The sequence below is a fragment of the Anser anser genome (genome assembly GCF_964211835.1).
Source record: "Anser anser genome assembly, chromosome: 5".
NCBI classification, from domain to species: domain Eukaryota; kingdom Metazoa; phylum Chordata; class Aves; order Anseriformes; family Anatidae; genus Anser; species Anser anser.
Genome location: NC_139725.1, coordinates 66481367 through 66504468, shown reverse-complemented (window position 1 = coordinate 66504468; position 23102 = coordinate 66481367). Strand labels below are relative to the sequence as shown.

Genomic DNA, 23102 nt, shown 5'->3' with positions numbered 1-23102 from the left:
CAGACCCAGGAGACGGATAAATGGATAGACAGATACTGACCTGATAGACCTCATCAGAGCAGTGCTGATGGGCAAAGGATGCCACTTTAAGAAGGCAATTTAATGGGAGGGGAAAAAAAAAAAAAGAAAAAAGAAACAACAAACAGATCTCAATATTACTGATAGCACAGTTGCCTACTTCCAAGTAGAATCTTTTGGATAAGATAAAGGAAATGTTCTTCTCCCAGTTGCAGGAACAGGGGTGGAAGGTCAGGACTAACAAGGCCCTTTGGTGTCTTCAGACTCCTGACAGCTCCTTCCTGTTGCATATTTTAGGTCCGTAAGTGTTCGCCTACAGAGCCATGTTTCCTTCTTAAGAGTTCACTGCATTATAAATCTGCTTCTCTGAGGTTGTTCCTCTGCATTAAAAAGTCCCCAGCTCGGGGGTTACGATGTGCGTTGGCCACTCCATGCTGCTGGAGGCCAGGCAGAAGTTGGTGCCTCACTCCTCTGCAGCTGCTCGTGACTCTGAACAAGAAGCAAAGGACATTGATCTAACTCTTCTGTCATGAAAATGCTTTAAAAACTGGTATCTGAAATGGCATTTGGTATTTTATATATCATAGGCATTTATACTTCATGGAAGGAGCTGACAGTTAGTTAATTACGTGGATATTCCTCATTATGTCTGAGGATAATACCAAGAACAATTGAAATAAAATTACTGTAATTTTAAATCAAAAACTTCTCTATGTTTGAAATGATTAAAAGGCTGAATATAAATATCATGTTTTGATTCATTTTTTTCCATGAAATTTTAGTTAAATTATTTTCTCTAGCAGGAGATGTTAATAACAACACAAGGAAATTGAACATCAAGGTTTAACTCAGAGGCAATAAATCAACATATAAAAAAAGGGTTAAGGGTTGCATATTATGAAAACATTTCCAAAGATAATTACAAGTTAGAGGCATGTGTTGATTGAGTAGGAAATCTTATCATATAGACAAGGTTGGATTCACAATGAAGATAATCAGGTAAAGTACTACTCAGTGATTTTAAAAGAAAAGGTCTGTTGAATACCCAAAATAATTACCACAGTGTGTCTGCAGAGTGGTACAATATATCCAGAGTTAACCAACATATCTGCCTCCAAATCAAGTATATGTGCTGTAGCAGCCAATGACAGAAATTTGTCAAGCTGTCACTCACCACCACCTTCTGCTTCAGGGTGGTTTGTGCCAAGATCTACAGCTCTCAGACTGAAATTGGAGAATGATGTGTAGTGTTTCTCATAAATCTGGATGTACCAGCCCAGACTCTGGCTCCATATGCCCATTTGCAATGAAATCATTGAGCCAAGGACATGCCTGGGAGGACAGAATTCAACCCCTGAAGTTTTGGATTTTTTATTTTATTTTTTTCTGGTGGGAAGAATCTGTTTGATTGCAGCTATAACCTGCTGTTTATGACTGTACATTGCCAGTGTTAAACATGCAAGAACAAGAGATAAGAAAATGTGGCAGCAGAGTGAATCATCTAAAGAAAATCCAGCATCTTTCTCTCCTGATTTCAAGGCTGCATTGCAGAGATGAAATCAGTACCAGAGAACCTAGACCTTCTAATGATATACACAGAATGGGATGTAAGTTAATCCATTACAGCCTACCCCCTACTAACAGGATTTGCAACAGCCTGAAGCAGGTATAATTTGGTTATCACTTAGTTTAAAGCAGTTGGCCAAATACAAACACAGTTGTTACCAGCAGGTACACTTTAATTTTGCAATGTGCAAACTGCTTTAATGACTTTCCCCTTCTCTCAGTTTTGTCCAACTTCCAGGATCGAGAATTTCCACTGCCTGGATAGCTTTGCATTGCCAGACACTCAGGTTTTGGTCTAGAAAAATAAAATACTGAACTCTTGTGTACAACACAAAGACATTTTCAAGATAATTATATCTTTAAAGAATTAGAAAGAGTTCTAATATTCTCTCTGCATTCTCAAGATCTGTGCCAGTTTGCCAAAGGTGCTGAAGAAGACAACAGCCATACACCAGAGCAGAACAAGGTCCTGTTGCCCCCTGGAATTAATAATAGGGGGAACGCCTGTTTACATGTGTTGATAATGATAAGATAAGGGGGAATGGTTTTAAACTAAGACAGGGGAGATTTAGGTTGGAAATTAGGAGGAAGTTTTTCACTCAGAGGGTAGTGAGGCACTCAGGTTGCCCAGGGAGGTTGTAGATGCCCCATCCCTGGAGGCGTTCAAGGCCAGGCTGGATGCGGCTCTGGGCAGCCTGCTCTAGTGGTTGGCAACCCTGCCCAGAGCAGGGGGGTGGAACTGGATGATCTTTAAGGTCCTTTTCAACCATTCAGGCCATTCTATGGTAATACATGGTGTGGAAGAAGGCTCAGCACCAGCACGGGGAGCAAGGCAGTGCCAGGCTCTGCAGCTCGATGGGGAGGACACATCTCTGGGAGGACGGAGCCTTGCCACCTGCTCCTCACCCACAGGGCTGCTGAAGCAAAAGACGGGAATGGACAGGAACGATGCTGGGAGGAGAGGCCGAAAGGAAAAGGGGAGTTGATCCATCCAGAGGCTGAACTGCTTCTGTCATCTGTAGCCAGGCTTTTAGTAAAGCAAGATTGTTTCTTTCATTGTTGCAATAAGTAGTAGTTTTTATTTTTAAACACAGCTCTTTATTCCTGTTAAATCTTGTTTAATGCTTGTTTCTGTTAATTGTTGACGTCACGACTCTGAAACGACTGGAACAAAAGTGTTCTTTTGGCTCTTTTTCCTGAACTTCAGGTAGTTATAAAGTCCAGTGAAAGACAATTTTCAGGAGCTGATGGTTAGCCACAGATAAAGACAACTGAGTCTGGCAAGCCATTCCAGTCATCTCATTAAGTCTGAATAAATACAAGAATTTAATATTAATTTCATTTTCATATATCCAAATTAGAAATCAGCAGAGATGAAAACAACATAATCTGATTAAACAAATTAGAATCATGCTGCTAACATTGCCCTTCACTATTTATTTATTTTTAACAGCAGTAGCTTAAAAAAAAAATCTGAAAAACAAACTCCACCAACTGCTACCTAACATCACATCACCCCTTGCTTCTGCCCGGGACACATCCAGCAGCCAGGGTGCTGAGAGGCTGCAAAGCACACGTTCCAGCTTAGGTTTCCAAGCCTGCACAGGATGCTTACCTTTAATCCTGCTCAAGACTCGGGTTAAGGCAGTGAAATTTGGGCTGAGGATTGGTGTCTGCTGCAGGCATTCAGCAGCAGAATATAAAATGCTCCCACAGGTGACCAGAAGCTCATTAGGAGCTCATTATCAGCAGAGCCTTTCTGCTGTTAGCTGTGTGTGAAGCCCGTCTGCCTGGACAGGGAAAGCAGGAGCCAGAAATGACTTCCCTGCACGTATCCTGGTGTAAGATCTGTGCCAAGGCACCTAATTAACTGCTGCAAGGGACGGACTTGAAGAATGGACCCAGGAACATACCCCATTCTGGTACGTATGGTTCACTCTGGTTTTACCTTTTCAGTACCCCCCCGGCTCCCTGTGAAGGCAGCACCCGTGCCCTGTGTCACAGATGCTATCCCACTCAGGTACCGGGGGGGGGGGTCCAACCCCACCAGGATGGGTCCCCCCAGAAGCTGTCTCAGTTGTGGGGCTGAGGTTTTCCCTCTGCCACCCCTCAAGCAGCCCCAAGAGCCCCACAGCAGCGCGAGGCCTGCGAGCTCGCCATCCCTCAGCTGAGCAGCGCCTTCAGCCCACGGGGATGAGCGGTACCAGGCATGGGCCCTCCTGCAGCCCCCCGGGGCTGGGCGCTGTGGCACCCGCAGCACTGCCGCTGCTGGAGCTGCTCCCCGCTCCCAGGAGCAGGCAGGCACCCCGGGGTGAGTGCGGCGGAGCTCCAACACGGGCATCCCTGCTGGAAGGGAGCTGGGCAGAGGCAGCGCTGTGGAAGGGGGATCGCTGTTTTGCATTCACTACAGCGTGGGTCTGCTGCATAGATCTGAAAGATGAGGCCGGGATCTGCGTCAGCTTTCAGCATCTCCCCAGCCTCTGCGCAGGGAGTTTGAGTTGCTCTCTCTGTACCACAGCAATATATAGCACATGTTTGCACATCTTCAGCATTGCAAGTACAGGGAACTGCTTCTGCTTAGTGGAAGAGAGGGCAACATGCTTTGGTTTCCCCCTTTGGAGTGGTGTTCCTGTGATTAATTTAGTTAGCTTAACGTGCATGAATGTCTTTGGGCTTTCCCTGTATAGAGCCTTCAGAGACTCACCCTTCCTTTGGGATGTGTTGTACAAAATATCACGCTGTTCCCATAAACGCTGTGACAGCTTGCTTGCTGCAGGTCATTCTTTGTACGTCTGCTGCTTTCCTTCTCCTCCTGTCCTGTGTGTGAACGCTCCCACACGGCTTTGGCTAGTATGGGTGCCTTTGTTTTCTTGAGTCAGCAGCTGTATATGTGTGTCTGTAGAAATAAATAAATGGAAGCTCAATAGGAAACCTGGAATTTGGAAATTACAATGGTATTCCTAAAACAGGTTTAGAAATGAGAGGCCCTTCCATCTGCAGTTCCCCACCTTACCACTCAGATTTCTGACTGGGCCTCTTGTGCCCTCAACGCAGAAATGACTTCTCAAACCCCGTGCTATTGCCTGGCAGTGACAGGAAGAGAACGGCCTGCCCGGGCAGCACCCAGGCTGGGTGCCTGGCAGCGGGGTCCTGGTGGGTGGCTGGAAGATGCACGGGACCTGGGCAAGTGAGGGCACCTGCCGGGTGCGATGCAGGTGCTCCTGCTAATTATTATTGATGTTTAATTTCATTAGTATTTGTAACAGACTTGTTTAATAACTTTAGGTGATAAAGTATTTTCACTAAACATCAATTTTATGAAACTATAAAATTTAAAAATATTTTATTTTAGACTTTCTTATATCTTTAAATGTATTAAATTATATTAAATGATAATTATTATAGTCAAATCATCATATAGTAAAAGCAGCACAAAAACCTATCTAGCCAGTAGTCATTTTAAATGCAAAATCATTGTGCAACATAAGCTCTATCTTTATTGCAGAAGCTTGATGTTGGACCAATTGTCTTGAATGTTTTTCCAATGACATAGAAGAAAGCAAAATTATTTCTGGCAAAATGACAAGGGCAAGTCAGCCATATAAAACTAGGTAGGGAGCCTGGTAATCATGGCTTGATTGGACATCATTTAGTGATCCCAGCATGACATATGGCCTCCCCTCTTGTTAGAATAATAAACAGAAAAGAGTAGAGGGGAATCTTACTATCAGAAGCAGTACTAATAAGGTCAATTCTGCATTGATATTAAACTGTAAAAAAGGCCAACAAGCAAGAAAGAGTTCAGAAAAGGGCTGCCACCATGTCTTTATGTCTCAAAAGCCTGCTTTTAAATGAGGAGAAGAGTTTTCTTGAGACTTGAACATGATGTAGAAATTATAAGGGGATGCACAACATGGCTAGCAATGACAGGAAGGGCTTTCACGGGGAGGAGTTTAAGCCTTCAGCTTTTTTTTTTCTTCAGGGTTCACCCTCTGAAATGAGTGTTCTTATAGGTAGTGCGTAGCATTTACTAGGAGAAATTCTCTGGCACTCATTGCATAATGACTGGACAGGGCCCTTCGGTCATTAAATCTGTTCTGGTTTTGCTTTTTATCAGCCATGTTACTTCTATGTTCCTTGTTTAAACTAGAACCAAATTCCACTCCAGAAATAACAGTAGAGCCCCCAAGTCTTTCCCATGACCTTCAGGTGAAGCCACACTACCAAGGACAACTGAAGGCTTTTTTCCTCTGCTTCCTTGTCCTCTCGATGAACCGCTTCAAATCCTGGCTGCACATCATGAATTCTTCCATTATCCCACTAATCCTTCTGACTTTTCTGCCTTACTCTTCCTACCTTTACAACATTTGGCAATTTTTTCCCTCAACTGCGAACTTAAACCTTAATATAACTGCCACCTGTGTAGTTAGAATAAAAAAAAAAGTTCTTTTCTCTGTGAAAGAAGAGACCAAAAGTGAGAGCAGGTAACTGCCTGAATGAAGGCTGCAAAATCTTAATTAACATGTAGAAGGGACATGCAAGAGTACACCATTTCAGCAAAAGCACAAGGATCCAGCATGGTTATGACAGCACTGCTGTACAACTGGAACTGCTAGCATTTAAAAAAAAAAAAAGAAAAAATGAATAAATAAACCAGGAAAAACAAAACCAAACCACAGAAAACTCTAGAAGAAGGAATTGTAACAATACAAAAGAAAACATATTAAGAACAAAAGCAGAAATAGAAGGAAAAATCGCATATTACAGTGGGCTTCAGGGTAAGATATCCTGTGTGGATGCAAATTTATCATGTTTGGTATGTTGTTAAAACTATTTTTAAGATTATACTGGACCATGGCCCACTTATAAGAAAGGTCTATCATATACTCTATGTACATATTATATTATTCTATATGGTTTCATGCTATTTTCTGGGAATTTAATTTAATCCTAAACTTATGATACCTTACCAGGAAAATTACTCATCTGGGCTACTAGGGATGGAGGTCTGTACTGAAGGAGCCAAGCATTGAAGTGGCGTCCATGCTGACAGCATCACACGTGGCTGGGGCTGGAGCACCTCTGGGTGCCCCTGTGCCCCCCAGCCCCAGCAGGGCCCCCAAGCAGGGTGCCCAGCCCCACGGCCAGGGGGCTGCTGGAGATATTCAAGCAGGGAGACCCAGACCCTCAGCAATCAAAGCTGTGGACTGATGCCTCTGTGGGGCACCTCCTACCAACAAAACCTCCGTTGTCCAGCAGTGGACAATAAGTGGGGTTATTAGAGATGAATTCATGGTTCTTTGTGTTTTGGAAGAGAAATTGTTCAATGAATCATTCAATACAATATACTTTGGGCATGTTCAAATGCCCACGTTCTTAGTACTTTAAAGCAATTTTGCCAAATAGCAGGAAATCCACTGGAGAAAAAAAAAAAAGGCAAAATCAACAATAACAACAAAAAAGCCTCAGTTTCTTGAGGAATGACTAAGAGGACTGATGAGTTACAGTTGGAAGAGGTCAGGGTTTCAAAACTTCCAAAGTGCAAAGTGTATCTTTAAATAAATTTCCAGGTTATACACTAAAAAAGGGGGAAAAAAAAAAAAAAAAAAAAAGAAAAGAGGTGGAGGGGGCAAATGCATTAGAGGTTCCTCCTCTGGAGGGCAGGCATAAATGGAGCAAGACATTAAATGAGATACAGAAATGCAGTTTTTCTGAACTAGCCAGGTCACATATGGAATAACTCTTGTCCTGGGGAGCTTCTTGAATCTTTAGATGCTGAACCCAAAGTATCAGCATCCAGCATCAGCTGAACCCAAAGCCAGCAGCATCCGGACTCTGGCACGCCCCGCAGAGCAGTGGGGCTGCCAGCCCAGCGCGGTGCCCCTGCAGAGCCCAGTGGGGCACTGGGGGACCAGCTGTGCCTTCACGTGCAGTGGTTGTCCCCTCTGCTGCCGAGGAGACCATCAGCTGCCATTTGAATGCGTACCCTCACTTCTGATTCTTCTCCGCTTCCTACAGAAGGGCTGTCTGCGGCAGGAAAGCTCAGCCTCCAACTTTCACATTTTTGTTTATGGTGAGGAAAAGCACAACCCTCTAAACCAAAATTGCAAAAAGTTATGTCATTAATTATCCTTGCATGTCTTTGAATTATTTAAAGATACATTTTGCCCATGGTAGACACAGAACAGAGACTTATAGCCTTTGATATTTTTCTCATTTTTTTTTCTATGCTGAAACACTGGCTAAATCTTCTAGGCAGCATTTAACACCTGCTGCAATAATTTGATTGAATGGACGTCACATTTCTGTAGGTGGCCTCTTTAAATTAAACACTCACAATAAAATGCTATAGCTGGCGTGAGGAAGGCCACGCAGTAGGCTTGTGCAGCTGGAGGTTTTGGGCAGCAATGCCTATTTACTGGCCTGTGCTGCCTGAGACCCAGCACGACTTCATTTGGCCTTGCTTTGCACCTTGACTTTCTGCTGGCAAGAAGGGGGGGGGGGTTTACATCCAGACACTCCTGGACAACTTCTGCTTCAGGTTACGTGAGCATAAATGTTACCTGAGCAAAGGAAACTGGGCTGCCTCCCTCCTGGTACTGCTCACGCCGGGGGGCCAGCCGTGCCTGGACAGCCCAGGTGCCACTGGCACTGGTTGTGCTGCCATCAGCTACCCCATTGTTCCTGTTGCAATTAGCCCTATTAAAGCACTCATCACAGCGCACGTTGCCTGGGGTCCCACACACTGGACGCTGCGTGCCTGCTGCTGGGGCCCATCGTGGCCGGGCAGCGGGCGCTCAGCTCCTGGGGGGTGGTGGGTGAGAGAGACCCCCGGCTTCGCCTCCGAGCTGTGGTGCCTTCGGCAGAGATAATTCTGTTTCTCGGCAGGCAAAGCAAAGGGTTGCTGGCTGACAAAGGCACGAGCAGCAGCTGGAAGTAGCTTCATGGGGCTTTTTGTTCATGGTGTTAATCTAATCAGTGGGCTTCATTGTTCTCTCTTTACACAGCCTGGGGAATTACCACCCTAGGTTTGTAGTGGGGCGACAGTATAAGAAAAAAGATGCATTGTTTTAAAAGGTTTGGTTTGTCATGGAGAATGTGTGGCCTGGTACGACTGTGTTTCAAGTTGGAGACAGAAAGCTCCTGCCAGTCACAACGTCCAGAAATGACACTTGTCATTTCTGAAAAGTCAGCATTCAGTTTAGGAAAGCACCCACAATTTCTTTCAAAATGTGCTGTTTTTTGCAAAAATCATCTGTGAGATAGGTTTCATTTAAATATGGTGTGGTCCTGCAGCCTTGCCAGAAATGCTGGGAGGTCAGGAGTGAGCGTGCCCTCCCTCCGCAGGGAAGGAAGGCAGCGTCCCTCTGTCCCTCCGCTAAATCAGCTGTTAGGAAACGTTTGCTGCCTGTTTAGGGAAAGCCACCGACCGTTTCCTTCTTCCATTTCGTTGTTCAACCACAGGTTAAAGGTTCACCCCCTCACAGTTGTCTTATCCATTTAAAAGGCATAGCGTCAAAGCTGACCTTCCATTTAGGATTCTTTCAAGACTTTATACTCTTTCGTTCTTTACATTAAATTAGTGAAAAGTGTAACTTGGCACGTACGCAGTGAAAACAGGGAACTGTCCCTGACAGCAGGTAACCCGTGCTGGCCAGGTAACTTCTCTTCAGTATAAAAAGTGTTATAATGCTAAAGTTTTTGCTTTCAAGAAAATATTTCTTGAAAGAGAGAAGCATATGTGGGAACTTGGCTAAGGCGGTATCATCCCGTGTGATCCCTGAGGTTAATTTTCCTTATGTGGAGGGATTTTCACAAGCAAAAGCTGCTGCAGCCGTGGAGCTGGGCCTGCCCCGTGCGCACCAGCGGCAGGTGCCCTGCCTTTGGCCCAGACCGCACGCGGGGGGGCTCGGTGCTGGCGCTCCCCGCGCCCAGCGCTGCCCGTGGGGCACACGGAGCCGCCCCATGCAGCCGGAGCGCGGCACCGGAGGCCCCCCCGGCGTCCCGCTGCGGGCGAGATCGATGGCCGTGTGATGCTGCCCGCCTCTCGTTCATCCGAGCACAGGTACTTGGACACGGCTCCTCGTGGCCATTTTAGTGCTGAACTGCCATTGATTCCAGCGGCAGCCGGACACCTAAATGATCTTAAATACCGCCTGCCCGGGCCTCAGTTCCCAGTAAGTGTGATGGCGATAGAAGCATTCCCTATCTCGGAGAGAAAGATAAACGCATTAAAGACTGCGAGGCGCTCAGATGCTGCCGTGATTATCTCTTTATAGACAGACGAGCTGAAGAACAATCGGATGCTGTGGAGTACAAATTTAATACACACAAGTAAGAGATGACCTTGCCTTTATTACCGTATACACAGTAAAAGGACTAGTTGAATTGATAACAAGACGCCCATAGTAAATATTTATGAAACATTGCATCACGTAACAATTATAGGTTATTTAAATTTAATTTGCATTTATACTTTCAAATCAGGTTATTATATAGCAAAAATGTACTAAAATTAAATTCATAATGCACATTACAGCAATTTGAGCAAATTGTACCTTGAAGCAATTTGTATTTAAAATGCAGTCTGTGTGCTTCTTCACTTTCCAGCAGCCTGTAAATAAATTTACAAAGCATTTTCAGTAACAGTCATAGTGTTCCAGTTGTAAATTGATGTAGTCTGAAACAAAGAACAATTACCGCTTAAAGAGATCCTGTGTTACACTAAATCTTAAAGCATTTGAATTCCCTGGCAAAACAAAAGGAAGTGATTTTTCCTTTTTCCTTAATCCGCAGCAACAGTTCTTGTCAGGTGGAAAATGTGTGTGCAGTAACCCCTTGCCTGTTTGTCTTCATAAACAACGAGCTCTTAAGAGGGTCAAACTGCAGGCAGAGCTGAGGCAGCTCGGGGAAGCCAACTTCCAAACAGCACTGTAAGTAGCGCAGCCTGCTCCCATCCCTCCATCGGACAAGATTAAATTCGTTTTGAAACTCTCCCCAAAGCTCAGCTCCATCAACACGCAGCTCCTGAAATATTTAGGCTCTTCTGCTCCAACCACAGTCCAGAAGACCAAACACCAAATCCATCTGTGTCTGAGGCTGTGCAGCTGCTGACAGCTTCAGTGGTTCAAAGGGCAGGGAGCCACGCCAGCCCCGAGGAGATGCCTGGGCAAAGCAGCCTGATACCTGTGATACACCTGATTATAGGCGTGACATATGCCCGCACACTCCAACACGAACACAGACACCCAGATTCACGCAGTTGTACAGGCTTTGCCATCTGAATGAAATGAAAATTAAAATAAATAAATAATAATAAATAAATAAAAACAGAGCTAAGCTCCCCAAATATTTCCATTTTGAAATACTGGAACGTGGTGTTTCCCGCAGGTCAGACACTTCTGCAGAGTGCCCGTTTCCTTAGGAATCCGTAGAAAACAAGCTACTTTTCAGAGCTCTACTGCAAGTTGGACAATTTGAGCACTGAAATCTTGCTGGGCTGCTCCTCTCCTGCCCGCAGCTGCCCCGGGCCTGTGCTGCTTGCTGGGGGCTGAGGGCTCCGCCAGCACCCGGCACGGGGGAGCACTAGGGAGAAGCACGAGCAGAAGCATGGCCCAGGGGGGCTGCCCCAGGGAAGAACAAACGGTGAGGACGTGGAAGCAGCCGAGCAGAATGAAGGCACAAGTTTGTCCTCAATGGAAAATGTGGTTTAATTGGAATGAGTTTTTTCTGTGTAGGACAATATTGATTTGAAAGTGATGGAACAAACAGAAATATTTCCATTCACACTGACGTTTATTTGGACATTTCATTTCAGATGTTGAAGTGTTTCTTTCCTAATTAGCATTTTTAGTTGTGCCACTTTAAATTGATTTCTTAAATTGTGTGTGTTACATTTTATCTACTGGCTTTCTATTCCTTTCGGAATGAAAGCAGACCTTGGAACACCAGAATTTCCTTCTGACGAGCTCTGCTTTTTCAATTTAATATATTAAGAATTTTCATTTCTTGTATGGTAAATCTTATTTGTTTATTTTCTTTTTATTACTAATGACCTTTCCTTTATAACAAGCCAAGTGCAAGTTTCAGACAGTTAGCCCCGCCTGTGAAGGCTGGCATGGGGACACAGGTCAGGGCGGCGCGCGGCCACCCCACGTACGATGCGCAGGTTCCCCTTGTGCACCAGTGCCAGTGTGAGCCTGCCCGCGGGTGTCTGAACTTGCAGGTGCGAAGAGCATTCAACACTGAACGTTTCTGAACGCTGAGATATTTAATAAATTGGCCGTGATGCCCAGCAACGAACCATACTGGGAGCAAGGCTGATTTTGTTTAAACATCAGCTGTCTGCATCCCGGGCCGGGCGGCCTTTGGGAAGCCTGGCCATTGCGCTCACCAGCAGCAGCCCCACAACCTGCTCGCGGGGTCTGTTCCACACAGCACATGCAGCAAAAAGTTTCCTCAAGGACTTCAAGTCATCGCAGGGAAAGATTTTTTCTAATCCCCCCTTTGCTTTTGGGACTGCAATGTCTCTCTTCTGTAATATCTTCATTCCCCACTGAGGGGACAGTGGGTCTTTTGGGATGACTAAACAGGCCTGAGCCCATGCATTTTCTGTATTAAGTCATTGATTTTTGTGTTCAAATATAAATCCAATAAGCTGGTTATAGAATTTATATTCCTTCTTAATAGAAGATATTCATACATTTCTTAAATCCATCCTATTCCTAGGAGGGATGGCTTCCCTCTTCAGTCTGAAAACCTTTGTTATGTCCTGCTGATTCCTCTTTTAACAGTTTCTTTAGAGACTCGGTTTCAGACTCAGAGGAAAATTATCTCACTCCTGTTTGTAAGTAAAGTGCAGTAATTCTGTTTTGTTGTTGCTGAATATATCAAAGTAAAAGCATATAGTAAAGGGAGAGCAAGTCATTTTTTCTATGACAATTTCACTCATTTTTAAAGCACAAATTCCAGGCAGACAGGCTTTCTCTGAGATTTGAGCCCGCTCAGTTGCTCACTCAGGGTTTTCCTGCACATTCAGCCCCTGCAGCCTGGTCTGATGGTGCACGGCAGACATGCAGCAGGACCAGGGTCGTCCTTGCACCTTGCCCCCCGCCCCCCCGGAGCTGCCCCCAGCCAGGGCCCTACTGCGCCCCTGTGCTCCAGCTCTGTACCACGTCTGCCTTGGAGGGCTCCTGCAGCACTCACAGAGAGGTAAATCTATGCCTTGCGCACCCGGCTAATGAAAAAATGCAGTGGCAGCTGCTAGTCCCTCTGAAACCGAAGGAAAGAGGGAAGCTCTTCTTCCTTCTCACATCATGCAGCTGTCGAGCACTGGTCTGAGACACCTGGGTTCCGCTTTTGCATCAGGAAGCTCAGACCCGTCCCTTCTTTGCTGGGGTAAGGCAATGCCAAATGCTCTTTGTTCCTCTTACTGAAGATGCAAGTTGAAGAAAAAAAGGAGCAAGAATACAAATGAAAATGAGCTTGATGCTCAGTCTTGGTGAATGGGGTGCACTAAAGGTATTTGGACAAAATGCGTAGTGTTCCACTATTAGGGGGAGTCTAATTCCATCAGGTCTACAAGCCATTTCTTTTCTCATGTTCAGGGGATCCTTAGGTGGTTTGCCCAGTAAAAGAGCTGCGGGGGAGTCGCTGAGGGCTCTATCCAGACAAAGGGAGGAGAGGAGAGAGGAGGGGAGGGGAAGAGAATTCAGTTGGAAGGGACCTACAAAGGTCATCCAACTGCCTGACCACTTCAGGGCTGACCAAAAGTTAAACCATATTATTAAGGGCATTATCATTAGTACATATGTAAAATGGTAAAGTGTTTTTCAAAATGAAATATTCCTGTTCAAAAAGAAAATAATAACGGGGTGTGCAGGGTCCTGAGCAGTTATAAATGTTCTAGTCCAGGGGTTTCAAGCTGTGGGAACTGCAGACCCTGAGGTAGTCTGTGCACTGTTTATCTGGGATCCACAAAAGCTGACAAGAAAAGTTAATAAAATCATAGTGTCAGGTATGTATGTGAAATTTCTCTGGTACATCCAGCTTGGCTAAAAATGTTTAGGGGTCACCATCCTGAAAACAACTGAAAATGTTTGAACTATATATAATTGCTAATAAATTGTTTTGATAATTTAACTGGCAGTACATTGTCTTCATAAGGACAGAAATGGTGATGGATAATAATATGCATGTAAAAACCTTAAAATTTGAGGGATGGTTTTATTTCCCTTCAGTTAATCAAAAGTTAAGACTCTTGATTAACTGAAGCCACTAAAGCTGTCTTGGCACTTTTCATCAATGAAGCTCGTTAAGTCTAGTGTCTTGGCCAAATTCCTTTTGTGTCAGACTGGAAGTACCAGACTAAATGCCTGCAGTGTGCCATGCAGTGATGTGTGGCACACACAGTTCATCCTAGTAATGGGTCTTTTTCTATGTTAATGACGTTAAACACTTGTTCACTTATCTGTTCAAATTATGCTGATGACCATGCAGCTGTGGTGAATGAAGTTCACACAATTAATTGTCCATAACATTAGAAAGCCTTTACTGCGGGAGCTGATGCACGCCGGAGCAGGCACAACACGTTCACTCACATTCAGGCGAAAAGCCCCAGTCTTTGCAGTTCTGTCTCACAGGGGTGAACTCCATCCAGTGTGACCTATTTCCCACGGGAGACCAGAGACACCAGCGTTCAGGTGCAGACAAACTGAATACAAACAAAAATCCTGTCTCTCCAGGCCTCCAGGAAAGTGATTATTTCAGGTTTCTAAATGCAGAAAATAAATAGAAAGACTGAACTTCAATTAATTTTTCAAATGTTGCTATACTCTGTGAGGTGTTGACAGTTAAATACAGAATTGAAAACTCTGGGGTCAGCAGAACAAAATCCATTCTATTGTAGCTTCTGAAATACCAAATCCAGTCAACTATGAGAGTAAGTAATTGCCCGTGCCATTATTTAACATATGATGTGACAAAAGAAGATGAACTTTCTGACCGGGGACAAGGGTGTCCTCTTCACAGTTTACATCATCTAAAAGCATCCAAAAGCATCATCTAATCCATTGTTAACCTGATAACAAGTGTGCTAAACTGTGATGGCTTCAGGGTGAATTTCAGATATTAATGGCATGCAGGAACAGAAGATAAAGATATCTCTCACCTTTGAACAACAGAGGTGCTGTGCAATGCACGATAGTCAGCAATGCTCCAGTAATTCAATGACACTCTGACATTGCCTACTCCGCTCTCGTTACTGCACTTCTGTATCAGGTTTCCGCAGTTCAGCACGAGAACTATACAGCAGATGGAACAATTCAGATAATTTATGTGTTGGCTTATTTATTTATTTATTTTAAGCAGTGCTGTAGGTGCATTCAAAAAGGAAGGCAAAGGACCTTTCACAAGTGCAGTCTAAGGCACTGGGGAATGAAACATGATGTATTTTGGATATCTGCGAGTAAATGTAACTAGACAGATAGGATTTCTCTAGACCTATACAGATATGTAAACTAAGTAGAATGACAAATTCACGTTCTTTCTAGGGAACAGGTTAAGGTAATAACTCATGGGCCCGCTCTGCAGATGATATGAATTCCACTATTTAATTCACCTGACCATTGCATTTGTAATTTGTTTTGGAGAGCATTTAAAGAACACTATTATTTGAAAGATTATGGCTGTCAGCATACTTCTCAAACCACAAAAAATAAGGATTTGTGCCCCATTGTGAGCTTTTGAAATGAGGACTCCTCCCACTTCAAAAACTTTTGGTCAATCTCTGAGTTGTACTTGGTCGATCTCAAGGAAAAAAAAAAAAAAAGGTTAAAAAAAAAGTCTTCCTGTCTTCAGATTGAATTTGAATGAAATAAATGGGGCAGGGTTCCCTCCCTGCTCCTGCTGCCCAGACCCTGCCTGCTGCCGCCTTTGCTCCCAGGGCACGCTGCTGGTCACGGTCAGCTTGGTGCCCCGCAGGACGCCCAGCTCCTTCTCTGCAGAGCTGCTTTCCAGCTGGGTGGCCCCCAGTGCGTACAGATGCCTGGGGCTGTTCCTCGCCAGTGGCAGGACTTTGCAGTTCTCCCTGTTGAACTTCATCGGTTCCTATCAGACCATTTCTCCAGCCTGTCGAGGTCTCTGGATGGCAGCCCAACCCCCTGGCATGCCACCTGCTCCCCCGAGTTTTGTTTTATCTACAGACTTGCTGAGGTTCTCTCTGTCCCATTGTCCAGATTGTTAATGATGGTGTTAATCAGAGCTGGACCTGGTATTTACCCCTGGGGTACTCCACTATTTACTGGCCTCCACCTGGACTGCATAACACGGATCACCACCCTGCAGGTCCACCCATTCCACCAGTTTTTGATCTACCTACAAACTATTTAGATCAAACAAGCAATATTTTTCGAACAGCATAAAAAAAAAAAAAAAAAGAAATGTACAAAATACTCATGGTTTATGTCAGGTCACACTGAATGAAGTGATTCATCATGTTGTTCTTAATAAGTTCAGCCTTAGGGTAACTTCACTCTTATCAATTCATATGAGTGTTTGAAATCAACTTAAAAAAAACAACTGTAACATCAGCCGCATCTGTCACTGTCCCCAGAGACAGACATCACTCACCATGTGTACATGCTTCCGTGGTAGTTTCCTGATGCCTCTTAGCATTGCTTCCATTTCCCATGTTGTTCACTCAGGGATTTCTGTAGTTGCTGAGAAATTATTTTACCTGGGAAGAAGAGGGAAATCACATGCAGCAACCTGCCCAGATAGCAATGCTTGTAAAAATCCCGATCTTCAAAGCCCTGTTCACTGTGGGATGTGAAATCTTGGCCTTGTTCATATAGACACAGCATGAAATCCCGGCTCTGCCAGCATTAACTCTCAGTCACTTCAACGGAACCAAGATCTTACAGGATTTAGGGCCTGCACCAGCTGCCTCTACCTATAACCACTTGTCACAGCTGATACAGAGGTTTACAAAAGGACGGGGCAGAAGTCAATCTGGCTAATGAAAGCCCAGCTGAAAGGGGGTAATCTAGCTGAAATAAAGTGCTCATGGGTCGTTGTAACAAAACCCCACCCACTCAGTTTATTTTGTGTGAATACATACTATAAAGAGTAACCTTTGATCCTACTGTTCAAATTACAAACAGAGAGATGAGTAAAGGAACATAAAAATATTTTTCACCAAAAATAATCTTCCTTTGTTATGTACTGCTAGCAGAATCTTCTCGTGTTCTGTTCACAAGCATTACTCAGCATGTTTCCTCTCAAAAGTCTATTTTTATTTCACGTTAAGCCATGTGTTTCACTTAAAAAATATGGTGATATTTTGCTTTATAGTTGAAACAGGTTTTATTTTGTACTTATCATGATCCACTGTATTTGAAAAAACCTTCAGGGGCTGTGCCCTGGCTGGGGTCTCTCCCTCGAGGAGCAGCACCGCTCCCCCAGCTCCCCTGGGAGCCCCTGGGTCCCACGTTCTGGCATTTTTAAGAAGAGGTACCAGAGCTATGAGACCCAATAGTAATTTTCTTTCTGTGCACTTGCCTTCTAAATAAATATGTTTGTCTTGATCAATAAACTGAGTTTTTGCCTGTAGGCACTAGAGGAATTTCTCCTAACCATGACACCGAAGTGATAAGAAATGCCAACAGGTGGAAAGAATATTGTTCAGTAAAGGCTGCAGATAATTGAAAGATGTCAGTTGGTAGGAAAAATTAATAATATTGCTCCTGTTTTGAAGCCAAAGGTTTCTCCAGTGCCTTTTCTTTTCTTCAAGGGAAAGAAGACTCTTGTGGTCAGTGTTGTTGCAGGTCAAAAAAGCGACTGCTGAGCTCTCAGATGAAAAATATGGAGCAGTTTTAAATTCCAGTTCTGCCCAGGGTCAGAGTACCACAGCACAAAGGCTGAGTAGTGAAAAGAAGATGGAGAGTGTTCCTCCAAGGTTGGCATCGACTCCCTCAGAAGTTCTGAGCTCACCAAGCATCAATCTCAAGTGTTGTTTTTCTCAGCAAACTGCTCAAAGCTGACTCTCTTGCTCCTTCTCACTTCAGAGGCAGCCAAACAACCCAAGTCTCCAATAACTGTAGATAATCAAATGGCAGCAGAGGCGAAAGACACTTAATTAAAATACTGTGGTTCTGCACATTAAACAAACACTGCCTCCTGCAACAGAGCGAGCTGAGCACGGGAGCTGCCGGGGGGAAGGGGCTGCAGGAGCTCTGCCCCGACCGACCGCCGCGCAGGGGAGCGGCTGCAGCGTGGGTGCTGGTGGGTGCAGCCTGCGGGCAGCTTCTGCCTGGCTCCGGGCATCCAGAAATGGGATCGTTCTCGCAGGTGGGAAAACAGGATTTCCGTGCTCACAAAGGATTTAGAGATTTCAGATTTTGCTACATGTCAAATCTGAATTTGACAAAAAATGTAGAGTGGAAAAGGGAAAACTACAGCACACAGTAACAAGGCTACTGCAGGGACAGAAGAGCTCCTGTGCAAGGAAGCAGCAGGTAGACTCGTGATTTACTTGAGGGATGTTTTCATACCCACACTCAAATTCATTTCACTGCTAACGACAATAATTTGAATATTTACTGTCTTTAAGTCAGTGTTGAGAGGAAATAGTGACAAAAGCTGTAAGGTGGGCACCACCCTCAAGCAGATGTGCAAGTTGCTATCTATATAATGATTCCTGGCAGAGTTTAGGAAGAAGATGATGATACAAGAGACCCGGCACTAGTAATGATGGCTGAGCTGTAGTGGGAATCTGAGAAGATAAAGAAAGGAGAGGGGGAAGTGAGTGACAGATATTGGGACAGGAGGGGCTGGAAGGTGCAGAACTGGGCACGGAGGACCTGCCCAGATGTAACAGGGATGGAAAACATGAACGCTGACCAAAATGGAAGAGAAATAGGCAAAAGACAGTGTGGGAAAGCTAGGTAGAAATCCTGAGTTAGGGTTATATGCAATGATCATTCAGAGAAGGGCTGGTAGGTGTTCGCAGTACTGGTGAGGCTGCCTTACGAAACAATGAGAACAAAGATGTATTCAGGCTGAAGCCTGCATAGGGAGGCGCTCCTCAGGGAACAGAGATTGCCTTTACATGAGGAGCCTAATGAGGCTGGCTTCTTTAGCCTAAAGAAGTGAAGGCTGAAAAGGATGCGATTGCTCTCTACAAACACATGAATGGGAAAATATCAGGGAGGGACAAAACGTCATTTATTCTAAAAATAACTTTGGCATAAGAATAAATGATGATAAAATGGCCATGAATAAATATATTTTTGAAAAGTGTGGTGTTGACATTAGAAAAAAGTTCTTAAACATTAAACCTGGCAAAGTCATGAACAGCCTTCCAAGCGGAGCAGTGGGTACAAACATCTCCACTTCTAAGCTCAATGAATTCATAAAAAGGAACAAATTGCTGCAACCCCAGAGCACTGGAATTGGTAACCCAAATTCTTTGCAGCCCTACATTCCTTTGTTCCTATGCACATAAAAAACTGCTGCCACAGACAGAAGCGTTTGGCATTTAAATTATGTTAATTTAATACGCACTGAATAAGATGACATGACTGAGAGTTGCGCTGCAGTTGCAGGAGGCGCAGCCCTGCCCAGGCAGGCTGTAGCCTTCTGGCCACGGGGCACAGCGCGGCTCTGCCAGCTGGCACGCGCGGCGCAGTCAGCCGCACGCACAAGAAGGACCGAGGAGCATCCAGAAGAGCCGTATGGCAGCAGCCCCCTAACACTCTGCTGGCTGGCTGGAGGAGGCCTGTGATGGTTATGTCTGCAGGCACTCGAGGCACGCCGCATGCCCCTGCAGGAAAAGCATTCACATGCCCACAGCCCTTGCCTGTGAAAGCAGGTCTTCTGCTCACGAAAGGGCGTCTTATCCAACAGTGGGGCTCTGCAGAACTGCCGTCTTCTTGTATTCTCAAGCAAGGGGGGAGGCAAAGTAGCCTCACTTAGGAAATGCCAGCGCGTCAGGACTTCTTCAACCCGTTCTCCACACCCACATCTCTCCCCACACGTGGTGAGTCACCTTGCCTGGAGGACGTGTCATCATTAAAACTGGAATACTAGTGACAAAGGAGAAAGTTTCTACAGTATAAAGGAGTACGGCTATAATAGCAAAGAAGTGAAATTTGTCTTTAGTCATGCAAGCCAATGGGGAATACTGCGTTTTCATCACTGAAAATAAATTTCCAGCAGCAGCTGTGGCAGGTAAGGGCCACACACAGAAAAGAGATTTGCAGATCTGTGCCTCTTTGGGAGCAGGATGTCTAGACATGTCATTTTTCAGAAGATGTGTCAAAGTTCAGAAGAATAAATTATTTGATCATGGGTGGAAACTTAAAATACTATAATTGATTACATCTGTGCAAGAAAAGTACACAAGAATGTTGACTAAACAATAAACTATGTGATTGGTTGGAAAGCATTAATAGGAGATAAATCTTACTCCTTTTCTGGATGCTTTTTGTAAAGCATTAAAGTTTAAAATATATTTCAAAAGAATTAGATGCAAAATGTGTGTGTATTTGCTGAGTACAGTAGTGGAATAAAATATTTAATGTTCTTGGCTTTGGGAAAGGTGGAGAAGACGTGAAAATAAAATTTAAAAACTCAAAGTTTTGTAACGATTTGAAGAGTAACTTTCAAAGGACTAATAAAAAGAGGTTGTCTCATTAAAATAAAACAGGATATTAGTTTTTATCTTTAATATTTTTGTCATATATTTAAGTGAATACCTAAATCCCCCATGCCCCTAAAAATCACCTAAGTTAATATCAATCTTGTTCATCTTGCAGAGATTATAATCTCATTCATAACAATCAATTTCTCAGTTAAATTTTATATCCGGAAACACTTTTGGTTAGATAGTAATGCCAGACTGTGTAGTGGGATGGAGTTCCACTAAAGTGTGAGGAGATGTCATCTTCCATGAGGGCTTAACTCCCCTCTCACCCATAATATTTCACAGATTTTCTACAAGTTTATATTTTCATTTTCTTAGTTTAAAGCAAGCCACTTTAAAAATAAACAAATAAATGGTTCACATGAAGTAATCTCAAATATATTTTTTCTCATAGTATTTGTTATTATTTTCTACAATTTCATAAAGTCCTATAATCTGTTTGAAACAGACTGCAGGAAAACCAATCAGCATTCATTTACAAATATATTAGGCTTCAAAGGCAAAAAACTGATCCATAAATGCAGGAATATATTCCACCAAGAAATGTTTGAGCATATGCTATGTAGTTGAGAAATGTGTTCTGAATTATTAATCCAAATCTTTGAACGTGTGTTCAGTATAAAGGAGCAACCTTGCAGTATAACCCATGTCTGTGGATCCTGTACAAAACGACCAGCGGTGATTCAGAACATCATTCTTCCTGTTCGGATTTTCTGCCCAGGAGAGGAGTTCCTCTTTTAAGACAAACGGTGCTTGCATGGTGAGAAACTGCGCAGCAAGATGAGGTCGAGGGGCAAACAAGACCTGCTGGTGACTCAGCTGAGGAGCAGAGCTCAGCGAGCACCTTACTTTGCACACACAACCCCTTTTTCTGTGCCTGTGTGGCTTGTGGATATCCTAGAAGTACCAGCAGGGGCCCCGGGCAGGGAGCAACACCGAGTGCTCCAGCAGCCACAGCTGCTTCAAGCATGGTCACAGGCAGACAGGGTTAGAGATAGAGAAAATAGCGATCCTTGCACACATCTTGCCTCAAGTGGTAATCCCATGACAAGAAAGAAAAGTATTTAGATAACTTTAACATGACAGGGGAACAGGCTCCAAGCAGGGGGGAAAAAAGGGAGATGCTGGCTTTACAGGCTCCAGAGCAGTTTAAAACCGTTGAGCTGCGAACAGCCCCAAGCACCTCCACCTCAGCACACTGTCTTTCTTACCTAATTGCAGCTAGCCTTGCAACTGCCACTGCTGGCACTTCAGCACCTCCAGGGAACACCTAGCTACTCCAAAATCAAGCTTTATTAGGGTGGCCTTTGCGTTTCCTCCCCGGGAAGTCCCAGCACCGTGCCACGACTGCCCGGGCTGCATGTGCCACCACCCAGGGCAGCGAGGGCCTGCTGCCACCCCAGGGTGTTGGTGGTGTCTGTGTGTGTGTGTGTGTAAAGAAAAGGTTTACTGGCTAAACAGGGAGATCGGGTAAAGACAGGCAATCAGTCCCACGCCAGGCAGCCCCCAGCACACGCTCTGTGTGCGGGTGCAGGACTGCCCACCTCAGCCCTCGCCCCCTCTGCAGGCCCCGGGGCCTCCTCCAGAGCCCGTCCTCTCGGAGGACGTCCCTCAGGTGCTTGGAGACGCTGGGCCTGCGGGGCTTCACCGGGGCCTCGGTGCTGGGCAGTGGGCAAGCCGGGATGCTCGGGGTGAAATACGGCTGCTTTTCCCTCTGAATTTTGACTCCGGCTACATCTTTGTCTTCTGTGGCTGAACTTTTTTGAAACTTAGCCCATCTATAGGTATCTGAAACCTCTTATATTTTCTGACAGCTATGCATTAGCAGTTTAACAGTGTATTGAAAACGAGCTGTCCTGAGTGCTGTACAAAAGCTTTTTCCTCTGCCTGCTTCTTTGCCTTCTTCTCCATGGATCTCACTCATAATGAGGACATGTTTCTTTAATCTGCTGAACTTCCCAGGTGCTCACTTCTGAGAGAGCAGTAAATGATCGGAGAGCACTGCAAGAAGAAAACCCAAAGGCTGAGGAGATGAAATAATAAATATACCTGTCATGACGCTTGCACAAAAAGTGTTTTCAGTGATAAATAGCAGTGACAAGCTCAGTCCAAGCGTATCAGTACGGGGGGATCAGCAGCTCAGATCTCTTCCAACGCCCATGCTGAAAATGGCCAGAGCAACACGAGGTGTCACCAGGATCGGTCCTTCCCCGGGACCCTCAGCCCCAGTCCCACCAGGGCTCCGGCTGAGAGGCACTTCGCTGGGCCCCAGCACCAGGACTGCTCATTTTCTTTTTGTGTGCTCAGTACAAAACGAAACAAAAAGCGATGCATTATCTACAGTATTTTCCATTCACTATATTTACACTCTTTACAACTCTGAGAATGCTAACTATTTGTGGGTTTTGTTTTATCTTTGTAATCTAATGATTGGGTGGCGGGGACTGGAGTGCAGTACAACTGATGTACTACAGCAATGCTGGGAATCCCTGGATGAAGAAATGCAATTGCTTTTCCCTTGTATGTATGTATAAGTTGTAATTTCTCTGCGTGCTCGATGGGCATGGCACCACCACAATGTTCTCAGGGTGAGAAACTGAGAACAGCTTATCCCAACCCAGCTGCAACGTGCACCCAGCAAGGACACACTCTTGGAGGCTGAGCCTATCCATGTCTGCACAGCACCCAGTGTGAGCTCCCTGCTGAGCAGAAATCTGCTGTGCCCTGCAGGATCGGGACACAGGTTGTGGTCACACAGGTGAGAACTCGGCGCTGTCCCAGCTGAGCCAGGGAGCTGGGGGGGGAGTCTTGCAAG

General features: G+C 44.8%; 2 long non-coding RNA genes across 3 annotated transcripts; one reads left to right on the top strand and one right to left on the bottom strand.

Annotated features, from left to right (window-relative positions):
* The first annotated feature begins 3307 nt into the window (after window positions 1–3307).
* LOC310900222 lies at window positions 3308–11910 on the top strand. Its single transcript, XR_014584924.1, has 4 exons — window positions 3308–3506; window positions 9864–9918; window positions 10381–10517; window positions 10975–11910. It is a non-coding gene; the product is annotated as an uncharacterized lncRNA (long non-coding RNA).
* A 367-nt stretch (window positions 11911–12277) lies between these two features.
* Window positions 12278–16497, bottom strand: LOC310900221. Of its 2 annotated transcripts, none has more exons than XR_014584922.1 (3): window positions 16213–16497; window positions 14753–14885; window positions 12278–14356 (listed from the first exon to the last, which is right to left on the bottom strand). It is a non-coding gene; the product is annotated as an uncharacterized lncRNA (long non-coding RNA). The 2 variants fall into 2 exon arrangements; XR_014584923.1 differs by having other exon boundaries at window positions 12278–14248.
* Window positions 16498–23102: the final 6605 nt, after the last annotated feature.